The 23,896-nt window shown below is 44.5% G+C and overlaps 7 non-coding genes across 7 annotated transcripts; 5 read left to right on the forward strand and 2 right to left on the reverse strand.

Annotated features, from left to right (window-relative positions):
- Nucleotides 1–6,974: 6,974 nt before the first annotated feature.
- Nucleotides 6,975–7,056, forward strand: trnal-aag (transfer RNA leucine (anticodon AAG)). Its single transcript has one exon. It is a non-coding gene; the product is annotated as a tRNA-Leu (tRNA).
- Nucleotides 7,057–9,855: 2,799 nt separating this feature from the next.
- trnal-uag (transfer RNA leucine (anticodon UAG)) lies at nt 9,856–9,937 on the forward strand. The gene has a single exon. It is a non-coding gene; the product is annotated as a tRNA-Leu (tRNA).
- A 3,479-nt stretch (nt 9,938–13,416) lies between these two features.
- On the reverse strand, nt 13,417–13,488 carry trnam-cau (transfer RNA methionine (anticodon CAU)). Its single transcript has one exon. It is a non-coding gene; the product is annotated as a tRNA-Met (tRNA).
- A 1,566-nt stretch (nt 13,489–15,054) lies between these two features.
- On the forward strand, nt 15,055–15,136 carry trnal-uag (transfer RNA leucine (anticodon UAG)). The gene has a single exon. It is a non-coding gene; the product is annotated as a tRNA-Leu (tRNA).
- A 3,431-nt stretch (nt 15,137–18,567) lies between these two features.
- trnal-uag (transfer RNA leucine (anticodon UAG)) lies at nt 18,568–18,649 on the forward strand. Its single transcript has one exon. It is a non-coding gene; the product is annotated as a tRNA-Leu (tRNA).
- A 1,814-nt stretch (nt 18,650–20,463) lies between these two features.
- Nucleotides 20,464–20,535, reverse strand: trnam-cau (transfer RNA methionine (anticodon CAU)). The gene has a single exon. It is a non-coding gene; the product is annotated as a tRNA-Met (tRNA).
- A 1,566-nt stretch (nt 20,536–22,101) lies between these two features.
- On the forward strand, nt 22,102–22,183 carry trnal-uag (transfer RNA leucine (anticodon UAG)). Its single transcript has one exon. It is a non-coding gene; the product is annotated as a tRNA-Leu (tRNA).
- The last annotated feature ends 1,713 nt before the right edge of the window (nt 22,184–23,896 follow it).

The raw sequence follows: 23,896 nt of genomic DNA on the forward strand, positions 1-23,896 counted from the left end.
TATCTTGATGTAAGCATGTTGGGTGAGAATTTTGACACTTTTCACATACACTTCTGGAAGTACAATTTCTAGAGTTATGTCCGGTCTTGAGGCAACCAAAACACAACTTCTCAGATTGCACAAACTTTACTCTTTCTCCTACTGGCTTTTCCATTATCTTTCGACACTTGTGGAGTGTGTGGCCAGATTTCTTGCAGAAAGTACAGGTCATGTTTGTCCTCTCACTGGAACTTGTACTAAGAGCTTTAGCATGTAAAGTGTTTCCCTTTGGCTTGGGTTTAACGGCTTGCTTGTAGTCTGATTCAGCTGGCTTTATTGCTTGCAGTGATGTGATAGGATTACAGGCAATTCTTGCCTCCTTATTGAGGAAATTGACAAAATGGCTGAAACTGGGGAATGTTTTATATTCAACCTGGTATTCAGTCACTTTTCTATTCCAGCGTGAACTTAGCCAATCGGGTAGCTTAGCTGCTACTCTTTGATTTTCAACACATCCATCCATCCATTTTCTGTACCGCTTAGTCCCCACTGGGGTCGCGGGCGTGCTGGAGCCTATCCCAGCCGTCATCGGGCAGTAGGCGGGGGACACCCTGAACCGGTTGCCAGCCAATCGCAGGGCACACAGAGACAAACAACTAGAAAGTGACCTTCTATCGCTTTTTTGGCTGCACCTCCAACATACTGTCTCAAGAAGAAGAGCTTTTCTTGTGTTGGCAGGTTCTTACGATCAACTAATGTTTGAAAAGATAACTTCCAATCATTATACTGCAAAGGATCTCCCAGAAATACTGCTGGTTCTGGTATTGGGATTCTATTGGCTGTAATAGCTTCTGTAAGGTTTTGTACAAGATCAATAGATGCTACTGAAGATGTAACAGGAGGTATTTGGCTCACCATAATGGTTGGCTGAGGCACAGGAGCTTGAGTTCTTGGAGTTGGAAAGGAATACAAGGACGGGCTGGTAGGATTTGGTGCTTGAAAAGGAGAAAATGGTTGTGCATCTATATTGGGAAAACTTGGTTTTGTTAAGCCCTCTTGCTTTACTGGAGTTTCAATGACAGGAGGTTTGTCTTCATTCTCACTGGCAATACTTTCAGCATAAACCTTTAGCCTTGCTTGTGCTGCGTTATGCTTTTGTAACTCTTTCAATAGCTCAACTTCCTTTCTCCTTTCTTCTAACCTGGTCTTTATGTTGGTACTTTCCGTTAAAAACTGTGCCCTTTTCTTTGCATCCTCTATTTCAAGTTCTCTTATCTCCACCTCATATTGATGTTGTGTTCTCATTAATTTTATTACTTCTTCTGTAGCCGCAACTTCCGCTGCTGCTTGATGTCTTTGTTGCAGTGAATCAGGACAGGAACAATTGGACAGTCTGGACTTGGGTTTTGACATGAATGTGAGTTCAGATGAAGCATTGGACAGTGTGTCTTGAAATACTGATTCTGGGTCAGGCCAAGGAATGTCGCTTGGATCACCATTTCCTTCAATAAGACATTGTGCCTTTTCTTTGGGTGCCTTAGTAATAGCCCAGTATACATCACATTTCCTTCTTAGCTCAGCATCTGGAACTTCAATGTCCCTTACTTCTTCATACAGATAACTTATGTCTGATTGGTGACTTTCTATGACATTTAGAGCTTCCAGTATCATATCAGTGTCTTTTCTCTTTAGGAAATTCTTCTAACAATTTATATGATGTTTCCATTTTTTGTATGTTCGCTCTAAATCTCTTTTGCAATCTTTTACCTTTGCATCTTGCAGTGCTTTTCCCTTTTCAGTGAGGGTGCGTCTACGCTGACTTCTGCAAATGTCCTGTGGAGCATTATCGTCTTTGGATCCGTGGGGTTGTTGAACATCCTCTCTGATGTCCTGCTCTTGTGTGATTTGGTCATCACGGTCTTCTTGGACAGCAGACTCTACACAACTGTCTTTCTGTGTGGAGTGTGTTGTAATCTGATTTTTGTCTGCCATGTTAATACAACCTGTATATTAACATTAACTTGTATTTGGCTTATAATGGTGTGAAATGTGTAAATGCTTTAATGCTCTGTGAGGATATGCTTGTATGCAATTAACATAAGATGTCGCAGTCAGCAAAATGAACTAAAATGCCCAAAAGGTGTTTCATTTACAATTAACAAAGTTTAAACTTCAATACTAGCACTTTTACAAACTGAAAATACCTCACAATGCTCTGTATCAAATTAAATAAATGAAATATAACACTTAACTTTGATTTCTTATTATCTTAATTACTTAATGTAGTCATTACTTTCTTTGACTCTTAAATAATTATTGTGTAATTTATCCTTTACTGCTTATTTGCGTGCTCTATTAATAACACTTGAGGCTTTACAGACCGTTCACGAGTGCTTTTGCTTCTTTCAAGACACGAACTTGAGTGCTTGCTTCTTTAGCCTTGTCACTCGCCCACTTGCTGCTTTACTTGCTCAATGCGTTATGTCCAGCCACGTGTTGCAGTCCCGTTTCTTGCTAGCAGCTCCGTCACCTGGCGTCGATCTCTTCGCACTGGTCTTCACCGGGAGCAGTGAAGTGTTCTACTATGCCAGCCTCAGTCACAAAGGGAAGACTAGAGTTCCTTTTACAGATGATTTTAATGATCTTCGCCAAAGAGCACCCGGATCGACCAATTACACTTAAACTTGGTTTTATGAATATTAGATCGCTTCATACGAAAGCCATTCTCGTTAATGATCTCATCACAGAACATAATCTAAACGCTTTTGGTCTATGCGAGACCTGGTTAAAACCTAATGAACTGATGCCGCTTAATGAGGCCTCGCCTCCAAATTTTGTGAGCTCGCATGTGGCGCGTCCTCGAAAAAAGGGTGGGGGTGTCGCCCTCATCTTGAATTCCGAGCTTAGTTTTAGGCCTCGTTCGATCAACGTATTTAAAACATTTGAGGTTCTCATTGTCCGATCCACCGCTTTACCGTCATTTTATCTTGTTGTTATTTACCGTCCACCCGGGGCTTACTCTGGCTTCCTGGATGAATTTTCAGAATTTGTGGCTGATCTAGTAACCAATGCGGATAATATAATTATCATGGGCGATTTCAACATCCACATGAATTTACCGTCAGAGCCACTTACTTCGGCGTTTCAGACTTTAACTGATACCTTTGGTTTTACGCAAGCTGTACAGGCAGCAACGCATAAGAATGGAAATACCATAGATCTGGTATTATCCCGAGGACTTGCAACCTCAAATATAGCAGTACTGCCATACACTACTGTTTTGTCTGATCATTACTTAATAAAGTTTGAAATTCTAGTTCCTTGTCAAAGACAAGAGAGCAATCAGCATTATAGGAGCCGTCATTTCAACTCCATGACTGCAACTGCGCTATCTGAAATACTGTCGCCGGCAACCACTAATTTTCTCACGTACGCCGGCTCTATTGATAATCTTACAAATGAATTCAATGCGACATTGTTAAATGCCATTGACTCTGTGGCGCCGTTACGTCTGAAAACTCGCCGTAGAGTGCCTACTCCGTGGTTCACAGATGAAACGCGTACGCTTAAGCAATTATGTAGAAAGCATGAGCGCAGATGGCGTCTAACCAAACTTGAGGTTTTCCATCAGGCATGGCAGGATAGCCTCCTGAAATATAAAGATGCGCTTATCTTAGCAAAAACTCGATATTTTTCGCAAGTTATTAATCTCAATAAAAACAATCCGAAACACCTATTTGATACAGTGGCAAAGCTGACTCTGCGCCAGCCGACCCCCGATAGTTCCTTCCACTCAGCTGACGAGTTCATGAAATTTTTTGCTCAAAAGATTGAATCCATTAGGGATGAGATCAAGAATACCATTCCAATCGCTCGGTCGAGCCCGCCCTTTACCAACGCTGATGATCATGCAACAACCCTCTCAACTTTTAAAAGCGTGTCTCTTGAAAGGCTTACACAATTGGTTAGTGCGGCTAAAAAAACAACATGTTTACTCGACCCTCTTCCAGCCAAACTACTTAAAGAATTATTTCAAATTTTAGGACCATCCGTCTTAAATATAATCAATCTGTCTGTCTCCTCTGGGATAGTGCCAACAGCCTTTAAAACCGCTATCATTAAACCGTTACTTAAGCGACCAAATCTTGACCCGGACTGTCTCAGTAATTATAGGCCAGTTTCAAACCTCCCATTCATAGCAAAACTTCTTGAAAAAGTAGTAGCGCAGCAGCTTATTGATTACATGGTCGCCAATAATCGATATGACACTTTTCAGTCTGGTTTTAGAGCTAATCATTCCACTGAGACAGCACTTGTTAAAGTGACTAACGATCTCCTCATAGCTATGGATTCAAATATTTCGTCTGTACTGTTACTACTCGATCTTAGTGCTGCCTTCGACACTGTAGACTTCGATATTTTATTAGGGCGTCTTAAAAGTTGTGTTGGTATTTCAGGGTCAGCACTAGGCTGGTTCCATTCCTATCTATCAAACAGGACGCACCGAGTGGTCCATGGCAATGCGTCCTCCGAGCTCTATAATGTTACATGTGGTGTCCCACAGGGATCGGTTCTCGGACCAATTCTTTTTAATATTTATATGATTCCGCTTGGGGGCATAATACGTAAATATAATATTAGTTTTCAATGCTATGCGGATGACACCCAATTATATATGCCGTTATCGATGACAGATCCGCGGGATTGTTGTAATCTTGAGAAGTGCCTTGCGGAGATCAAGCAATGGATGTCTCTCAACTTCCTTCGTCTTAACCCAGATAAAACTGAGATGTTGATAATTGGTCCAACTCGTTATCAACACTTATTCAAGGAAACCGCTATAACTATAGATAACCGTACTATTACTCAAAGCGATACTGTAACTAATCTCGGGGTAATATTTGACCAAACTCTCTCCTTTCAAAAGCACATTAAGAATATAACCAGAATTGCGTTTTTTCACCTTCGTAATATTGCAAAGATTCGTCCGATCCTCTCGACTGGTGATGCGGAAACTATTGTACATGCGTTCGTCACGTCGCGCCTGGACTACTGTAATGTACTATTTTCGGGTCTTCCTAAGTCCCGCATCAAAAGTCTACAGTTAGTACAAAATGCTGCTGCAAGGCTGCTTTCTCGGACAAGAAAATTTGATCACATTACCCCAATACTAGCCAACTTACATTGGCTCCCGGTCCATTTAAGATGTGACTTCAAGGTTCTTCTACTAACCTATAAATCGCTGCATGGCTTAGCGCCTTCATATCTCGTCGACCTAGTTGTTCCTTATGTTCCGTCTCGTAACCTTCGTTCGCAAAACGCTACCCTTTTAGCGACACCGAGGGCCAAGAAAATGTCTGCAGGCTCTAGAGCATTTTCTATTCGGGCTCCAGAGCTTTGGAATGCCCTACCAATGGATATTAGGACTGCTACCTCAGTAGAAACATTTAAGACACGTTTAAAGACACATTTCTATGACATGGCCTTTAACTAACCTGTAGTGGCCGATTCGGCTGGAGTTTGTTTTCTCTCCCTCTCCACCCCCTCCCTCCCCCCTCCCCGGCCGGGGAGGTGGTTAGGTGGCACCCATGCTGACAGCGGCTATCTGGATTCTCGTGGGCCAATTCAGGATGGGGGAACTGCAGCTCAACCTCCTCGAAGACACTGCCAGGACAATTGAGGGCTCCTTCGGCAGCCCTCTGCTATGACATAGACATCCACTTTTTATTTAATTGATTTTCATGTTGTATCATTTGTGCCCTCTCTGCATCCATTTCAACCTGGTGATCCTGAAAGGGGGATCCTTCCATCTGTGGTCCCTTCTCAAGGTTTCTCATTTTCCCCTGGTAGGGGTTTTTAAGTTTTTCCTTGCCCTTTTGGGAGCTTAAGATCAGGGGATGCTTTGAGAATAATTGTCAATTTCTGTCTATGTGAAGCCCTTTGAGACTGCTTGTGATTTAGGGCTATACAAATAAACTTGACTTGACTTGATATCACCGTAGAACTAACAGAAATAGAAACAACAAAACCATTAGTTCGTACATACATACATATTACGCAAATAAACACATTACACACGAATAAAGAGTAACGAACACACCACTTTGCCTGCTTGTGGCTAGGGCCGGGGTTAATCTTCTTGAAACATGAGTCTTTATATGGATTTAAACGCAAGCGTCGGAGTCCGCCATACACTTATACTGATCGCTACAGGACGGGAATCGGAAGTTCGAGCCAAAACTCACCAAATTTTAGACTAATTCTCTACAAAAAATAGAATATATTTACTAATATGGAGATAATAGTGCCATAAACAATGTACACAACTTAAACAATGTACAAACAAAATAAATCAAAATAATTAGTGTAAACCTACATCGATCGCAAGAGCGCCATCCACTGGAATCAGCGAACGCTTCATGCACAAACTTACATCATTTACAGTGGGGGAAGATGCCGGTCCGACCTAGCAGACCCAAATGTACTGTGAGGGTCTGCTGGGAATGTCTGGCAGAATCCCCTGTCAGGAAGAGCTTCAACTCCCACCTCCGGCAGAGCTTTTCCCACGTCCCGGTGGAGGCGGGGGTCATTGAGTTCGAGTGGACCATGTTCCGTGCCTCCATTGTTGAGGCAGCCGACCAGAGCTGTGGCCGTGAGGTGGTCAGTGCCTGTCGTGGCGGCAACCCCCGAACCCGCTGGGGGACACAGGTGGTAGGGGATGACGTCAAGCTGAAGAAGGAGTCCTATCGGGCCATTTTGGCCTGTGGGACTCCAGAGGCAGCCGACAGGTACGGGATGGCCAAACGGAACGCGGCTTCGGCGGTTGCTGAGGTCACTCATATTGTTTCGCATCTGTTGTGTACAGGCTTCATTACATTATGAACAAAGCTCCGTCGGCCAGCACTAACCTGGATGCTGGTGAAGAAACCAACTAGGTATCCTCCAATTTCACGTCTTAATAGAATGATCAACAAATGGAGAAACTGCAGAAGGTCGGTAGTGTGGCCGAGCGGTCTAAGGCGCTGGATTAAGGCTCCAGTCTCTCATGAGGCGTGGGTTCAAATCCCACCACTGCCACTTATGCATCAATTCAGGTGTTTTCTTCTTGCCCAACTCCTGTCAGTGCAGCTGTGTAAAGTATCAGGACTCAGAAGTGGTAGCCTCTGCTATCCTCTACGCTGTGGTCTGTTGTGCTCCGAGCAGCACAGAGAGGGATAGGAAGAGGCTCAACAAACTGGTTACGAGGGCGAGCTCTGTGGTGGGCTGCCCTCTTGACACTGTTGAGGAGGTGGGCGAGAGGAGGGTGCTAGCCAGGCTAGCATCCATCAGGAACAACCCCTCTCACCCACTGCATCTGACCTTGGAGAACTTGAGCAGCCCCTTCAGTCAGAGACTCAGACTCCCCCCGTGTAAGAAGGAACGCTACCGCAGCTCCTTCATCCCCACCACAATTAGGCTGTACAATGACAACCTGTAAACACATCCTTCTGTGCAATACTTTTCCCCGTAACGTGCAATTCTTAACCCCAATGTGCAATTTAAGCCCGATGTGCAATATCCTCTGCCACACAATGCATGGATCTATTTCACTTCGATAACCCGTGCACTATTTATTTTTGTTATTAGCATTACTAAACTTCATACTCTTCATACACTTTACGACACTTTACCACTATTTTATCTTCTTTTTGCAAATATTCATAGCTTATATTTTTAGTTTTACTACAATTGCTGTTATTTTTCCATATTTTTCTTTTTATATTGTATTCTATTTTTTTATGAAAGGAGGACTACGGTCCAGAAGTCTCTTTTTGCACCTTTATCCCCCAACTTGTACCTTCCTGTGAATCGAGCTGTTGTTACATGCAGTTTCTCACACGTGAGATTAATAAAGTTCCTCTTATCTTATCTTAACAGATGTAGAAACTGCAGAAGGTCCATTAAATGATTTTTTAATTTGGAAAAAAAACTCTGCGATATAGTGAACCCGCGATAAACGAAATGCTAAGTAGCGAGGGATCAATGTAATAGGTAAGGACATTGTGTATTTGGACTGAGAATGGTGAAAGAAGTCACATACATGCCTCGCAATCTGTATGCATTGAGGATGGATCAACCTCCACGCAGCACAGCCAACGTGTGGAAAATATTATCCCCACAGCACTTCTTCTCAAAAGTATGACTTAAGAGAATGTCCAAAGCTTTGCAAACTTCACTAAGGTCCAAATAGCAGAGGATGGTTTCGATCCATCGACCTCTGGGTTATGGGCCCAGCACGCTTCCGCTGTGCCACTCTGCTGCATAACACAGGTTACTCATGATGTCCTCCAATTGGCAAACAAGCATTCGGTTCCAGGCTTCATTAGTTTATGATCAAAGCTCAGTCGGGCAGCACTAACCTGGATGCTATCATATGCTATGGTTTAAAAAACAACTAGTCCCTGATCTAACAATTAAGTCAAGTCAAGTTTATTTATATAGCCCTAAATCACAAGCAGTCTCAAAGGGCTTCACACATACAAAACAAATTGACAATTATTCTCAAAGCATCCCCTGATCTTAAGCTCCCATTTTAAAGTTGAGTCTAATATAATATATAATGGGTTAAAATATAAAAATTGTATAAATATATTATGTTTTTAAGATTGAGTTCACTGTAAAATGTTTCTGAAGAGATTTTTGAAGGATCAAGCCATTGTGAGTCTCAAATACGGATTGAGGGGGGCCCCGGTGATCCGCGTCCAGGCGAGGGAAAACCAAATCCAATTTTGTTTCTTATCATTAGGAGTTTTTGTGAGCCGTGCTTTATCTGGCCCCTCACCTAGGACCCATTTGCCATGGGTGACCCTACTAGACACTTCTGTGCTCGACACGGATTGTCCATACTGAACACCATGAGGTGAGAAGTCTATCTGTACGGGCAACGACCGACACTTAAGTTCAACAAAGATTGAAAAAAAGTGTTGTTCTTGATCCTTGGTGTTTATATGACTATGGCTTCTGCATTTTAAATTGAAGTTGAGGATTCTAGGTAGGTAGAATGGCCGAGCGGTTTAAAGCACTGAATTAAGCCTTCAGTCTCTCATGAGGAGACATATTCCATGTGAAACCTAATTGATGTGGAGTGGTGGTGATTTCGTGGGGAAAGTTCAGCTGTGCAGCGGAGACACCAGCCCTCATGTTCGAGTCCCTTGCCTGGAACTGGAACAGGAGGGCTGGTGTCTCTGCTTCTCTCCCCTTTCCTCACAAACCTAACAGGGAGCTGTTTGGCTGCAGACTGGTTGTTGGAACTATTTTCTGCTGGTCTTGAGAACTTCGGCAAGCTTCGTCAGGACTGGCGTCGTCTATAGCGTGCCTGTGTCAGTGCTCTTTTGCAGCCTGACAGTAGGTGCTGTAGGCTTGCGTTAGGTGCGCTGCACAAGGGACAGCTCCCTTCCTGCCTTCTCCTGCTTGTAGTCCAAGGTTATGGACTGGATCGGCAGTTGCAGCGCGGTTGCCCCGAACAAGCCCGTGTCAGAGAAGCCTTTCGGTAAACCGAGGCATTTCCGAATGTAGGAGTTGGCTTAGTATGTCCAGCCTGTTCGTTGTTGAGGATGGAATGTTTCTTCTTTGTTACATTATCAACAAGGCGGTTTAGGACAGCACTAATTTGGGTGCTGTGTGGGGAAACTAGCTATGTGTCTTCCGATTTCAAAGTTTTAATCTTCTGATTGTCACTCATATTGTTTCGCATCTGTTGTGTACAGGCTTCATTACATAATGAACAAAGCTCCGTCGGCCAGCACTAACCTGGATGCTGGTGAAGAAACCAACTAGGTATCCTCCAATTTCACGTCTTAATAGAATGATCAATAAATGTAGAAACTGCAGAAGGTCGGTAGTGTGGCCGAGCGGTCTAAGGCGCTGGATTTAGGCTCCAGTCTCTCCTGAGGCGTGGGTTCAAATCCCACCACTGCCACTTATGCATCAATTCAGGTGTTTTCTTCTTGCCCAACTCCTGTCAGTGCAGCTGTGTAAAGTATCAGGACTCAGAAGTGGTAGCCTCTGCTATCCTCTACGCTGTGGTCTGTTGGGCTCCGAGCAGCACAGAGAGGGATAGGAAGAGGCTCAAGAAACTGGTTAAGAGGGCCAGCTCTGTGGTAGGCTGCCCTCTTGACACTGTTGAGGAGGTGGGCGAGAGGAGGGTGCTAGCCAGGCTAACATCCATCAGGAACAACCCCTCTCACCCACTGCATCTGACCTTGGAGAACTTGAGCAGCCCCTTCAGTCAGAGACTCAGACTCCCCCCGTGTAAGAAGGAACGCTACCGCAGCTCCTTCATCCCCACCGCAATTAGGCTGTGCAATGACAACCTCTAAACACATCCTTCTGTGCAATACTTTTCCCCGTAACGTGCAATTCTTAACCCCAATGTGCAATCTAAGCCCAATGTGCAATATCCTCTGCCACACAATGCATGGATCTATTTCACTTCGATAACCCGTGCACTATTTCTTTTTGTTATTAGCATTACTAAACTTCATACTCTTCATACACTTTACGACACTTTACCACTATTTTATCTTCTTTTTGTAAATATTCATAGCTTATATTTCTAGTTTTACTACAATTGCTGTTATTTTTCCATATTTTTCTTTTTATATTGTATTCTATTTTTTATGCCGGAGGACTACGGTCCAGAAGTCTCTTTTTGCACCTTTATCCCCTAACTTGTACCTTCCTGTAAATCGAGCTGTTGTTACATGCAGTTTCTCACACGTGAGATTAATAAAGTTCCTCTTATCTTATTTTAACAGATTGTTAGAAAAATCTATATATATGTTATTGTCACGGGCGGAGTGTGGAATGGAGCAGGGCGACCAAGTGCAGCTTGGACCAGGGTTTATTGCAGGAACTCAAAACACAGACTCGGCAACCTGACGTGACTTAACTAACAAACTAACAACAGGACTGACCAAACAGCGACGTGAGACGAAACGGACAGGGTGGCATTCCATGACAGCAGCAACGGCATGCAATGCTCCGACAGGGACTAACACACAAACAGAACTTAAATACGCGACAGGTAACGAGAGGCAGGTGCGTGTGGTTACAATAATCTTGGGCACACAGGAAGGGAGGGGCGAGCACACAGACACATAACCAAAACTGGAGACGAGGCATGACAGAACCCCCCCCACAAGGGACGGCTCCCGACGTCCCAAAAATCCAATCCCCCACGACGGCACGCGGGGGGGCGGGGGGGCAGAGAGCCGCACTCGGGCGACGACTAGGGGCAGAGAACCGCACTTGGGCGGCGACTAGGGGCAGAGAGCCGCACAGGGGGGGCGACTAGGGGCAGAGAGTCGCACTCGGGGGCGGCGACTAGGGGCAGAGAGCCGCACTCGGGGGGCGGCGACTAGGGGCAGAGAGCCGCACTGGGGCGGCGACTAGGGGCAGAGAACCGCACTGGGGCGGCGACTAGGGGCAGAGAACCGCACTCGGGCTGCGACTTGGGGGAACCGAATCGCACCGCACTCGGGCGGCGACTTGGGGGGAACCGAATCGCACCGCACTCGGGCGGCGACTTGGGGGGAACCGAATCGCACCGCACTCGGGCGGCGACTTGGGGGGCACCGAATCGCACCGCACTCGGGCGGCGACTTGGGCAAACAGAGCCGCAATTGGCGGACACCCGGGGAAACAGAACCGCAATCGGCGGACACCCGGGGAAACAAAGCCGCAATCGGCGGACACCCGGGGAAACAGAACCGCAATCGGCGGCATTCGGGGAGTCCATGCCGCAATCGGCATTCTGGGAGGCGGAGTTGTGCGCAGCAGCAGGAGTCGAGCATGTTGCCTTCCTAGATGTGGGGTCGGGTGATGATCGCAAGTTCGGGCGCTGCTGGCACAAGGACCAACGGCGGCCGTGGGTCCAGCGTCGCTGGAGCAAAGTCCGATGGCGCCGGGAGGAACCCTGATGGCGGCTGCTGATCCGGCGTCGCTGGAGCAAAGTCTGACGGCGGCCGCGAGTCTGGCGTCGCAGATGGGCGAAGTCCGATGGCGCTGGAACCTGCTCGAACGACGGGCGTGGATTGCGCGTCGCGGACGGGAGCTGATCCTGGAAGGTCCAAGCGCTGGTCGCTGTGATGGTCGGAGCATTCTGTCACGGGCGGAGTGTGGAATGGAGCAGGGAGACCAAGTGCAGCTTGGACCAGGGTTTATTGCAGGAACTCAAAACACAGACTCGGCAACCTGACGTGACTTAACTAACAAACTAACAACAGGACTGACCAAACAGCGACGTGAGACGAAACGGACAGGGTGGCATTCCATGACAGCAGCAACGGCATGCAATGCTCCGACAGGGACTAACACACAAACAGAACTTAAATACGCGACAGGTAACGAGAGGCAGGTGCGTGTGGTTACAATAATCATGGGCACACAGGAAGGGAGGGGCGAGCACACAGACACATAACCAAAACTGGAGACGAGGCATGACAGTTATCATGCGTTTTCTAATCAATGCCTTACCGCAATATTACTGCAATATATGCTTGCTGTTTGGCCTTGCTGTTTTTATGATGTACCACAGAAGGACAGTTCCTTTCTAACAAAGACCACTTTGTTAGACAACATGCCTCATTGCTGTCCTGCACCCCAGATGAACCTCCAAGTGACCATTAAAGTCAGGGTTTCCCAACTATCTTGATCGTAGGATTAGGTTGGAATGTATATAACCAGTAATAAATAACTTAGCTTGTTGCATCCTACACAATGTCGTAAAACTTCCCTTGCTATGTTTTAACTAGAGGTCAAAGGTTTTTTCTTCTGTATCCAGTCCACTCAAACTCTTCCCAGATGTTCTTATCAGTATGTAAACACCTAGTGATTTTTGCTTACGAGACAAAGCCCACATGCTTTCCTCCTCCCCTTTTAGTGGCTTATGTCTCACACTGTGGGTAGGGCAAATCCAAATAAAAAGAGCGGGAGTGCCTACAGATATTCAGTGTGTGTAGAGATTGTATTAAGCTATCTGTACTGCACTCCTCGCGAGAAAAGACTTAATATACTGTCTCACTTGTGGTTTGTTTGCTGTTGCTCTTCTTAATAGTTATTCAGTCAGCGAAATAAACCTGACACAGATGTAGAAACTGCAGAAGGTCTTTTAAATGATTTTTTAATTTGGAAAAAAAACTCCGCGATATAGTGAACCCGCGATAAACGAAATGCGAAGTAGCGAGGGATCACTGTAATAGGTAAGGACATTGTGTATTTGGACTGAGAATGGTGAAAGAAGTCACATACATGCCTCGCAATCTGTATGCATTGAGGATGGATCAACCTCCACGCAGCACAGCCAACGTGTGGAAAATATTATCCCCACGGCACTTCTTCTCAAAAGTATGACTTAAGAGAATGTCCAAAGCTTTGCAAACTTCACTAAGGTCCAAATAGCAGAGGATGGTTTCGATCCATCGACCTCTGGGTTATGGGCCCAGCACGCTTCCGCTGCGCCACTCTGCTGCATAACACTGGTTACTCATGATGTCCTCCAATTGGCAAACAAGCATTCGGTTCCAGGCTTCATTAGTTTATGATCAAAGCTCAGTCGGGCAGCACTAACCTGGATGCTATCATATGCTATGGTTTAAAAAACAACTAGTCCCTGATCTAACAATTAAGTCAAGTCAAGTTTATTTATATAGCCCTAAATCACAAGCAGTCTCAAAGGGCTTCACACATACAAAACAAATTGACAATTATTCTCAAAGCATCCCCTGATCTTAAGCTCCCATTTTAAAGTTGAGTCTAATATAATATATAATGGGTTAAAATATAAAAATTGTATAAATATATTATGTTTTTAAGATTGAGTTCACTGTAAAATGTTTCTGAAGAGATTTTTGAAGGATCAAGCCATTGTGAGTCTCAAATACGGATTGAGGGGGGCCCCGGTGATCCGCGTCCAGGCGAGGGAAAACCAAATCCAATTTTGTTTCTTATCATTAGGAGTTTTTGTGAGCCGTGCTTTATCTGGCCCCTCACCTAGGACCCATTTGCCATGGGTGACCCTACTAGACACTTCTGTGCTCGACACGGATTGTCCATACTGAACACCATGAGGTGAGAAGTCTATCTGTACGGGCAACGACCGACACTTAAGTTCAACAAAGATTGAAAAAAAGTGTTGATCTTGATCCTTGACTATGGCTTCTGCATTTTAAATTGAAGTTGAGGATTCTAGGTAGGTAGTGTGGCCGAGCGGTTTAAAGCACTGAATTAAGCCTTCAGTCTCTCATGAGGAGACATATTCCATGTGAAACCTAATTGATGTGGAGTGGTGGTGATTTCATGGGGAAAGTTCAGCTGTGCAGCGGAGACACCAGCCCTCATGTTCCAGTCCCTTGCCTGGAACTGGAACAGGAGGGCTGGTGTCTCTGCTTCTCTCCCCTTTCCTCACAAACCTAACAGGGAGTTGTTTGGCTGCAGACTGGTTGTTGGAACTCTTTTCTGCTGGTCTTGAAAACTTCGGCAAGCTTCGTCAGGACTGGCGTCGTCTATAGTGTGCCTGTGTCAGTGCTCTTTTGCAGCCTGACAGTAGGTGCTGTAGGCTTGCGTTAGGTGCGCTGCACAAGGGACAGCTCCCTTCCTGCCTTCTCCTGCTTGTAGTCCAAGGTTATGGACTGGATCGGCAGTTGCAGCGCGGTTGCCCCGAACAAGCCCGTGTCAGAGAAGCCTTTCGGTAAACCGAGGCATTTCCGAATGTAGGAGTTGGCTTAGTATGTCCAGCCTGTTCGTTGTTGAGGATGGAATGTTTCTTCTTTGTTACATTATCAACAAGGCGGTTTAGGACAGCACTAATTTGGGTGCTGTGTGGGGAAACTAGCTATGTGTCTTCCGATTTCAAAGTTTTAATCTTCTGATTGTCACTCATATTGTTTCGCATCTGTTGTGTACAGGCTTCATTACATAATGAACAAAGCTCCGTCGGCCAGCACTAACCTGGATGCTGGTGAAGAAACCAACTAGGTATCCTCCAATTTCACGTCTTAATAGAATGATCAATAAATGTAGAAACTGCAGAAGGTCGGTAGTGTGGCCGAGCGGTCTAAGGCGCTGGATTTAGGCTCCAGTCTCTCCTGAGGCGTGGGTTCAAATCCCACCACTGCCACTTATGCATCAATTCAGGTGTTTTCTTCTTGCCCAACTCCTGTCAGTGCAGCTGTGTAAAGTATCAGGACTCAGAAGTGGTAGCCTCTGCTATCCTCTACGCTGTGGTCTGTTGGGCTCCGAGCAGCACAGAGGGATAGGAAGAGGCTCAAGAAACTGGTTAAGAGGTCCATCTCTGTGGTAGGCTGCCCTCTTGACACTGTTGAGGAGGTGGGCGAGAGGAGGGTGCTAGCCAGGCTAACATCCATCAGGAACAACCCCTCTCACCCACTGCATCTGACCTTGGAGAACTTGAGCAGCCCCTTCAGTCAGAGACTCAGACTCCCCCCGTGTAAGAAGGAACGCTACCGCAGCTCCTTCATCCCCACCGCAATTAGGCTGTACAATGACAACCTCTAAACACATCCTTCTGTGCAATACTTTTCCCCGTAACGTGCAATTCTTAACCCCAATGTGCAATTTAAGCCCAATGTGCAATATCCTCTGCCACACAATGCATGGATCTATTTCACTTCGATAACCCGTGCACTATTTCTCTTTGTTATTAGCATTACTAAACTTCATACTCTTCATACACTTTACGACACTTTACCACTATTTTATCTTCTTTTTGTAAATATTCATAGCTTATATTTTTAGTTTTACTACAATTGCTGTTATTTTTCCATATTTTTCTTTTTATATTGTATTCTATTTTTTATGCCGGAGGACTACGGTCCAGAAGTCTCTTTTTGCACCTTTATCCCCTAACTTGTACCTTCCTGTAAATCGAGCTGTTGTTACATGCAGTTTCTCACACGTGAGATTAATAAAGTTCCTCTTATCTTATTTTAACAGATTGTTAGAAAAATGTATATATATGTTATCATGCGTTTTCTAATCAATGCCTTACCGCAATATTACTGCAATATATGCTTGCTGTTTGGCCTTGCTGTTTTTATGATGTACCACAGAAGGACAGTTCCTTTCTAACAAAGACCACTTTGTTAGACAACATGCCTCATTGCTGTCCTGCACCCCAGATGAACCTCCAAGTGACCATTAAAGTCAGGGTTTCCCAACTATCTTGATCGTAGGATTAGGTTGGAATGTATATAACCAGTAATAAGTAACTTAGCTTGTTGCATCCTACACAATGTCGTAAAACTTCCCTTGCTATGTTTTAACTAGAGGTCAAAGGTTTTTTCTTCTGTATCCAGTCCACTCAAACTCTTCCCAGATGTTCTTATCAGTATGTAAACACCTAGTGATTTTTGCTTACGAGACAAAGCCCACATGCTTTCCTCCTCCCCTTTTAGTGGCTTATGTCTCACACTGTAGGTAGGGCAAATCCAAATAAAAAGAGCGGGAGTGCCTACAGATATTCAGTGTGTGTAGAGATTGTATTAAGCTATCTGTACTGCACTCCTCGCGAGAAAAGACTTAATATACTGTCTCACTTGTGGTTTGTTTGCTGTTGCTCTTCTTAATAGTTATTCAGTCAGCGAAATAAACCTGACACAGATGTAGAAACTGCAGAAGGTCTTTTAAATGATTTTTTAATTTGGAAAAAAAACTCCGCGATATAGTGAACCCGCGATAAACGAAATGCGAAGTAGCGAGGGATCACTGTAATAGGTAAGGACATTGTGTATTTGGACTGAGAATGGTGAAAGAAGTCACATACATGCCTCGCAATCTGTATGCATTGAGGATGGATCAACCTCCACGCAGCACAGCCAACGTGTGGAAAATATTATCCCCACGGCACTTCTTCTCAAAAGTATGACTTAAGAGAATGTCCAAAGCTTTGCAAACTTCACTAAGGTCCAAATAGCAGAGGATGGTTTCGATCCATCGACCTCTGGGTTATGGGCCCAGCACACTTCCGTTGCGCCACTCTGCTGCATAACACTGGTTACTCATGATGTCCTCAAATTGGCAAACAAGCATTCGGTTCCAGGCTTCATTAGTTTATGATCAAAGCTCAGTCGGGCAGCACTAACGTGGATGCGATCATATGCTATGGTTTAAAAAACAACTAGTCCCTGATCTAACAATTAAGCAGTCTCAAAGGGCTTCACACATACAAAACAAATTGACAATTATTCTCAAAAGCATCCCCTGATCTTAAGCTCCCATTTTAAAGATGAGTCTAATATATTATATAATGGATTAAAATATAAAAATATTAAACATGTATAAATATATTATGTTTTTAAGCTTGAGTTCACTGTAAAATGTTTCTGAAGAGATTTTTGAAGGATCAAGCCATTGTGAGTCTCAAATACGGATTGAGGGGGGCCCCGGTGATCCGCGTCCAGGCGAGGGAAAACCAAATCCAATTTTGTTTCTTATCATTAGGGGTTTTTGTGAGCCGTGCTTTATCTGGCCTCTCACCTAGGACCCTTTTGCCATGGGTGACCCTACTAGACACTTCTGTGCTCGACACGGATTGTCCATACTGAACACCATGAGGTGAGAAGTCTATCTGTACAGGCAACGACCGACACTTAAGTTCAACAAAGATTGAAAAAAAGTGTTGTTCCTGATCCTTGGTGTTTGTATGACTATGGCTTCTGCATTTTAAATTGAAGTTGAGGATTCTAGGTAGGTAGTGTGGCAGAGCAGTAAAGCACTGAATTAAGCCTTCAGTCTCTCATGAGGAGACATATTCCATGTGAAACGTAATTGACGTGGAGTGGTGGCGATTTCATGGGGAAAGTTCAGCTGTGCAGCGGAGACACCAGCCCTCATGTTCCAGTCCCTTGCCTGAAACTGGAACAAGAGGGCTGGTGTCTCCGCTTCTCTCCCCTTTCCTCACAAACCTAACAGGGAGCTGTTTGGCTGCAGACTGGTTGTTGGAACTCTTTTCTGCTGGTCTCGAGAACTTCGGCCAGCTTCGTCAGGACTGGCGCCGTCTATAGCGTGCCTGTGTCAGTGCTCTTTTGCAGCCTGACAGTAGGTGCTGTAGGCTTGCGTTTGGTGCGCTGCAAGAGGGACAGCTCCCTTCCTGCCTTCTCCTGCTTGTAGTCCAAGGTTATGGACTGGATCGGCAGTTGCAGCGCGGTTGCCCCGAACAAGCCCGTGTCAGAGAAGCCTTTCGGTAAACCGAGGCATTTCCGAATGTAGGAGTTGGCTTAGTATGTCCAGCCTGTTCGTTGTTGAGGATGGAATGTTTCTTCTTTGTTACATTATCAACAAGGCGGTTTAGCACAGCACTAATTTGGGTGCTGTGTGGGGAAACTAGCTATGTGTCTTCCGATTTCAAAGTTTTAATCTTCTGATTGTCACTCATATTGTTTCGCATCTGTTGTGTACAGGCTTCATTACATAATGAACAAAGCTCCGTCGGCCAGCACTAACCTGGATGCTGGTGAAGAAACCAACTAGGTATCCTCCAATTTCACGTCTTAATAGAATGATCAATAAATGTAGAAACTGCAGAAGGTCGGTAGTGTGGCCGAGCGGTCTAAGGCGCTGGATTTAGGCTCCAGTCTCTCCTGAGGCGTGGGTTCAAATCCCACCACTGCCACTTATGCATCAATTCAGGTGTTTTCTTCTTGCCCAACTCCTGTCAGTGCAGCTGTGTAAAGTATCAGGACTCAGAAGTGGTAGCCTCTGCTATCCTCTACGCTGTGGTCTGTTGGGCTCCGAGCAGCACAGAGAGGGATAGGAAGAGGCTCAAGAAACTGGTTAAGAGGGCCAGCTCTGTGGTAGGCTGCCCTCTTGACACTGTTGAGGAGGTGGGCGAGAGGAGGGTGCTAGCCAGGCTAACATCCATCAGGAACAACCCCTCTCACCCACTGCATCTGACCTTGGAGAACTTGAGCAGCCCCTTCAGTCAGAGACTCAGACTCCCCCCGTGTAAGAAGGAACGCTACCGCAGCTCCTTCATCCCCACCGCAATTAGGCTGTACAATGACAACCTCTAAACACATCCTTCTGTGCAATACTTTTCCCCGTAACGTGCAATTCTTAACCCCAATGTGCAATTTAAGCCCAATGTGCAATATCCTCTGCCACACAATGCATGGATCTATTTCACTTCGATAACCCGTGCACTATTTCTTTTTGTTATTAGCATTACTAAACTTCATACTCTTCATACACTTTACGACACTTTACCACTATTTTATCTTCTTTTTGTAAATATTCATAGCTTATATTTTTAGTTTTACTACAATTGCTGTTATTTTTCCATATTTTTCTTTTTATATTGTATTCTATTTTTTATGCCGGAGGACTACGGTCCAGAAGTCTCTTTTTGCACCTTTATCCCCTAACTTGTACCTTCCTGTAAATCGAGCTGTTGTTACATGCAGTTTCTCACACGTGAGATTAATAAAGTTCCTCTTATCTTATTTTAACAGATTGTTAGAAAAATGTATATATATGTTATCATGCGTTTTCTAATCAATGCCGTACCGCAATATTACTGCAATATATGCTTGCTGTTTGGCCTTGCTGTTTTTATGATGTACCACAGAAGGACAGTTCCTTTCTAACAAAGACCACTTTGTTAGACAACATGCCTCATTGCTGTCCTGCACCCCAGATGAACCTCCAAGTGACCATTAAAGTCAGGGTTTCCCAACTATCTTGATCGTAGGATTAGGTTGGAATGTATATAACCAGTAATAAATAACTTAGCTTGTTGCATCCTACACAATGTCGTAAAACTTCCCTTGCTATGTTTTAACTAGAGGTCAAAGGTTTTTTCTTCTGTATCCAGTCCACTCAAACTCTTCCCAGATGTTCTTATCAGTATGTAAACACCTAGTGATTTTTGCTTACGAGACAAAGCCCACATGCTTTCCTCCTCCCCTTTTAGTGGCTTATGTCTCACACTGTGGGTAGGGCAAATCCAAATAAAAAGAGCGGGAGTGCCTACAGATATTCAGTGTGTGTAGAGATTGTATTAAGCTATCTGTACTGCACTCCTCGCGAGAAAAGACTTAATATACTGTCTCACTTGTGGTTTGTTTGCTGTTGCTCTTCTTAATAGTTATTCAGTCAGCGAAATAAACCTGACACAGATGTAGAAACTGCAGAAGGTCTTTTAAATGATTTTTTAATTTGGAAAAAAAACTCCGCGATATAGTGAACCCGCGATAAACGAAATGCGAAGTAGCGAGGGATCACTGTAATAGGTAAGGACATTGTGTATTTGGACTGAGAATGGTGAAAGAAGTCACATACATGCCTCGCAATCTGTATGCATTGAGGATGGATCAACCTCCACGCAGCACAGCCAACGTGTGGAAAATATTATCCCCACAGCACTTCTTCTCAAAAGTATGACTTAAGAGAATGTCCAAAGCTTTGCAAACTTCACTAAGGTCCGAATAGCAGAGGATGGTTTCGATCCATCGACCTCTGGGTTATGGGCCCAGCACGCTTCCGCTGCGCCACTCTGCTGCATAACACAGGTTACTCATGATGTCCTCCAATTGGCAAACAAGCATTCGGTTCCAGGCTTCATTAGTTTATGATCAAAGCTCAGTCGGGCAGCACTAACCTGGATGCTATCATATGCTATGGTTTAAAAAACAACTAGTCCCTGATCTAACAATTAAGTCAAGTCAAGTTTATTTATATAGCCCTAAATCACAAGCAGTCTCAAAGGGCTTCACACATACAAAACAAATTGACAATTATTCTCAAAGCATCCCCTGATCTTAAGCTCCCATTTTAAAGTTGAGTCTAATATAATATATAATGGGTTAAAATATAAAAATTGTATAAATATATTATGTTTTTAAGATTGAGTTCACTGTAAAATGTTTCTGAAGAGATTTTTGAAGGATCAAGCCATTGTGAGTCTCAAATACGGATTGAGGGGGGCCCCGGTGATCCGCGTCCAGGCGAGGGAAAACCAAATCCAATTTTGTTTCTTATCATTAGGAGTTTTTGTGAGCCGTGCTTTACCTGGCCCCTCACCTAGGACCCATTTGCCATGGGTGACCCTACTAGACACTTCTGTGCTCGACACGGATTGTCCATACTGAACACCATGAGGTGAGAAGTCTATCTGTACGGGCAACGACCGACACTTAAGTTCAACAAAGATTGAAAAAAAGTGTTGTTCTTGATCCTTGACTATGGCTTCTGCATTTTAAATTGAAGTTGAGGATTCTAGGTAGGTAGTGTGGCCGAGCGGTTTAAAGCACTGAATTAAGCCTTCAGTCTCTCATGAGGAGACATATTCCATGTGAAACCTAATTGATGTGGAGTGGTGGTGATTTCATGGGGAAAGTTCAGCTGTGCAGCGGAGACACCAGCCCTCATGTTCCAGTCCCTTGCCTGGAACTGGAACAGGAGGGCTGGTGTCTCTGCTTCTCTCCCCTTTCCTCACAAACCTAACAGGGAGCTGTTTGGCTGCAGACTGGTTGTTGGAACTCTTTTCTGCTGGTCTTGAGAACTTCGGCAAGCTTCGTCAGGACTGGCGTCGTCTATAGCGTGCCTGTGTCAGTGCTCTTTTGCAGCCTGACAGTAGGTGCTGTAGGCTTGCGTTAGGTGCGCTGCACAAGGGACAGCTCCCTTCCTGCCTTCTCCTGCTTGTAGTCCAAGGTTATGGACTGGATCGGCAGTTGCAGCGCGGTTGCCCCGAACAAGCCCGTGTCAGAGAAGCCTTTCGGTAAACCGAGGCATTTCCGAATGTAGGAGTTGGCTTAGTATGTCCAGCCTGTTCGTTGTTGAGGATGGAATGTTTCTTCTTTGTTACATTATCAACAAGGCGGTTTAGGACAGCACTAATTTGGGTGCTGTGTGGGGAAACTAGCTATGTGTCTTCCGATTTCAAAGTTTTAATCTTCTGATTGTCACTCATATTGTTTCGCATCTGTTGTGTACAGGCTTCATTACATAATGAACAAAGCTCCGTCGGCCAGCACTAACCTGGATGCTGGTGAAGAAACCAACTAGGTATCCTCCAATTTCACGTCTTAATAGAATGATCAATAAATGTAGAAACTGCAGAAGGTCGGTAGTGTGGCCGAGCGGTCTAAGGCGCTGGATTTAGGCTCCAGTCTCTCCTGAGGCGTGGGTTCAAATCCCACCACTGCCACTTATGCATCAATTCAGGTGTTTTCTTCTTGCCCAACTCCTGTCAGTGCAGCTGTGTAAAGTATCAGGACTCAGAAGTGGTAGCCTCTGCTATCCTCTACGCTGTGGTCTGTTGGGCTCCGAGCAGCACAGAGAGGGATAGGAAGAGGCTCAAGAAACTGGTTAAGAGGGCCAGCTCTGTGGTAGGCTGCCCTCTTGACACTGTTGAGGAGGTGGGCGAGAGGAGGGTGCTAGCCAGGCTAACATCCATCAGGAACAACCCCTCTCACCCACTGCATCTGACCTTGGAGAACTTGAGCAGCCCCTTCAGTCAGAGACTCAGACTCCCCCCGTGTAAGAAGGAACGCTACCGCAGCTCCTTCATCCCCACCGCAATTAGGCTGTACAATGACAACCTCTAAACACATCCTTCTGTGCAATACTTTTCCCCGTAACGTGCAATTCTTAACCCCAATGTGCAATTTAAGCCCAATGTGCAATATCCTCTGCCACACAATGCATGGATCTATTTCACTTCGATAACCCGTGCACTATTTCTTTTTGTTATTAGCATTACTAAACTTCATACTCTTCATACACTTTACGACACTTTACCACTATTTTATCTTCTTTTTGTAAATATTCATAGCTTATATTTTTAGTTTTACTACAATTGCTGTTATTTTTCCATATTTTTCTTTTTATATTGTATTCTATTTTTTATGCCGGAGGACTACGGTCCAGAAGTCTCTTTTTGCACCTTTATCCCCTAACTTGTACCTTCCTGTAAATCGAGCTGTTGTTACATGCAGTTTCTCACACGTGAGATTAATAAAATTCCTCTTATCTTATTTTAACAGATTGTTAGAAAAATGTATATATATGTTATCATGCGTTGTCTAATCAATGCCTTACCGCAATATTACTGCAATATATGCTTGCTGTTTGGCCTTGCTGTTTTTATGATGTACCACAGAAGGACAGTTCCTTTCTAACAAAGACCACTTTGTTAGACAACATGCCTCATTGCTGTCCTGCACCCCAGATGAACCTCCAAGTGACCATTAAAGTCAGGGTTTCCCAACTATCTTGATCGTAGGATTAGGTTGGAATGTATATAACCAGTAATAAATAACTTAGCTTGTTGCATCCTACACAATGTCGTAAAACTTCCCTTGCTATGTTTTAACTAGAGGTCAAAGGTTTTTTCTTCTGTATCCAGTCCACTCAAACTCTTCCCAGATGTTCTTATCAGTATGTAAACACCTAGTGATTTTTGCTTACGAGACAAAGCCCACATGCTTTCCTCCTCCCCTTTTAGTGGCTTATGTCTCACACTGTGGGTAGGGCAAATCCAAATAAAAAGAGCGGGAGTGCCTACAGATATTCAGTGTGTGTAGAGATTGTATTAAGCTATCTGTACTGCACTCCTCGCGAGAAAAGACTTAATATACTGTCTCACTTGTGGTTTGTTTGCTGTTGCTCTTCTTAATAGTTATTCAGTCAGCGAAATAAACCTGACACAGATGTAGAAACTGCAGAAGGTCTTTTAAATGATTTTTTAATTTGGAAAAAAAACTCCGCGATATAGTGAACCCGCGATAAACGAAATGCGAAGTAGCGAGGGATCACTGTAATAGGTAAGGACATTGTGTATTTGGACTGAGAATGGTGAAAGAAGTCACATACATGCCTCGCAATCTGTATGCATTGAGGATGGATCAACCTCCACGCA

Source organism: Syngnathus typhle, linkage group LG4 (assembly GCF_033458585.1).
Source record: "Syngnathus typhle isolate RoL2023-S1 ecotype Sweden linkage group LG4, RoL_Styp_1.0, whole genome shotgun sequence".
NCBI classification, from domain to species: Eukaryota; Metazoa; Chordata; class Actinopteri; order Syngnathiformes; family Syngnathidae; genus Syngnathus; species Syngnathus typhle.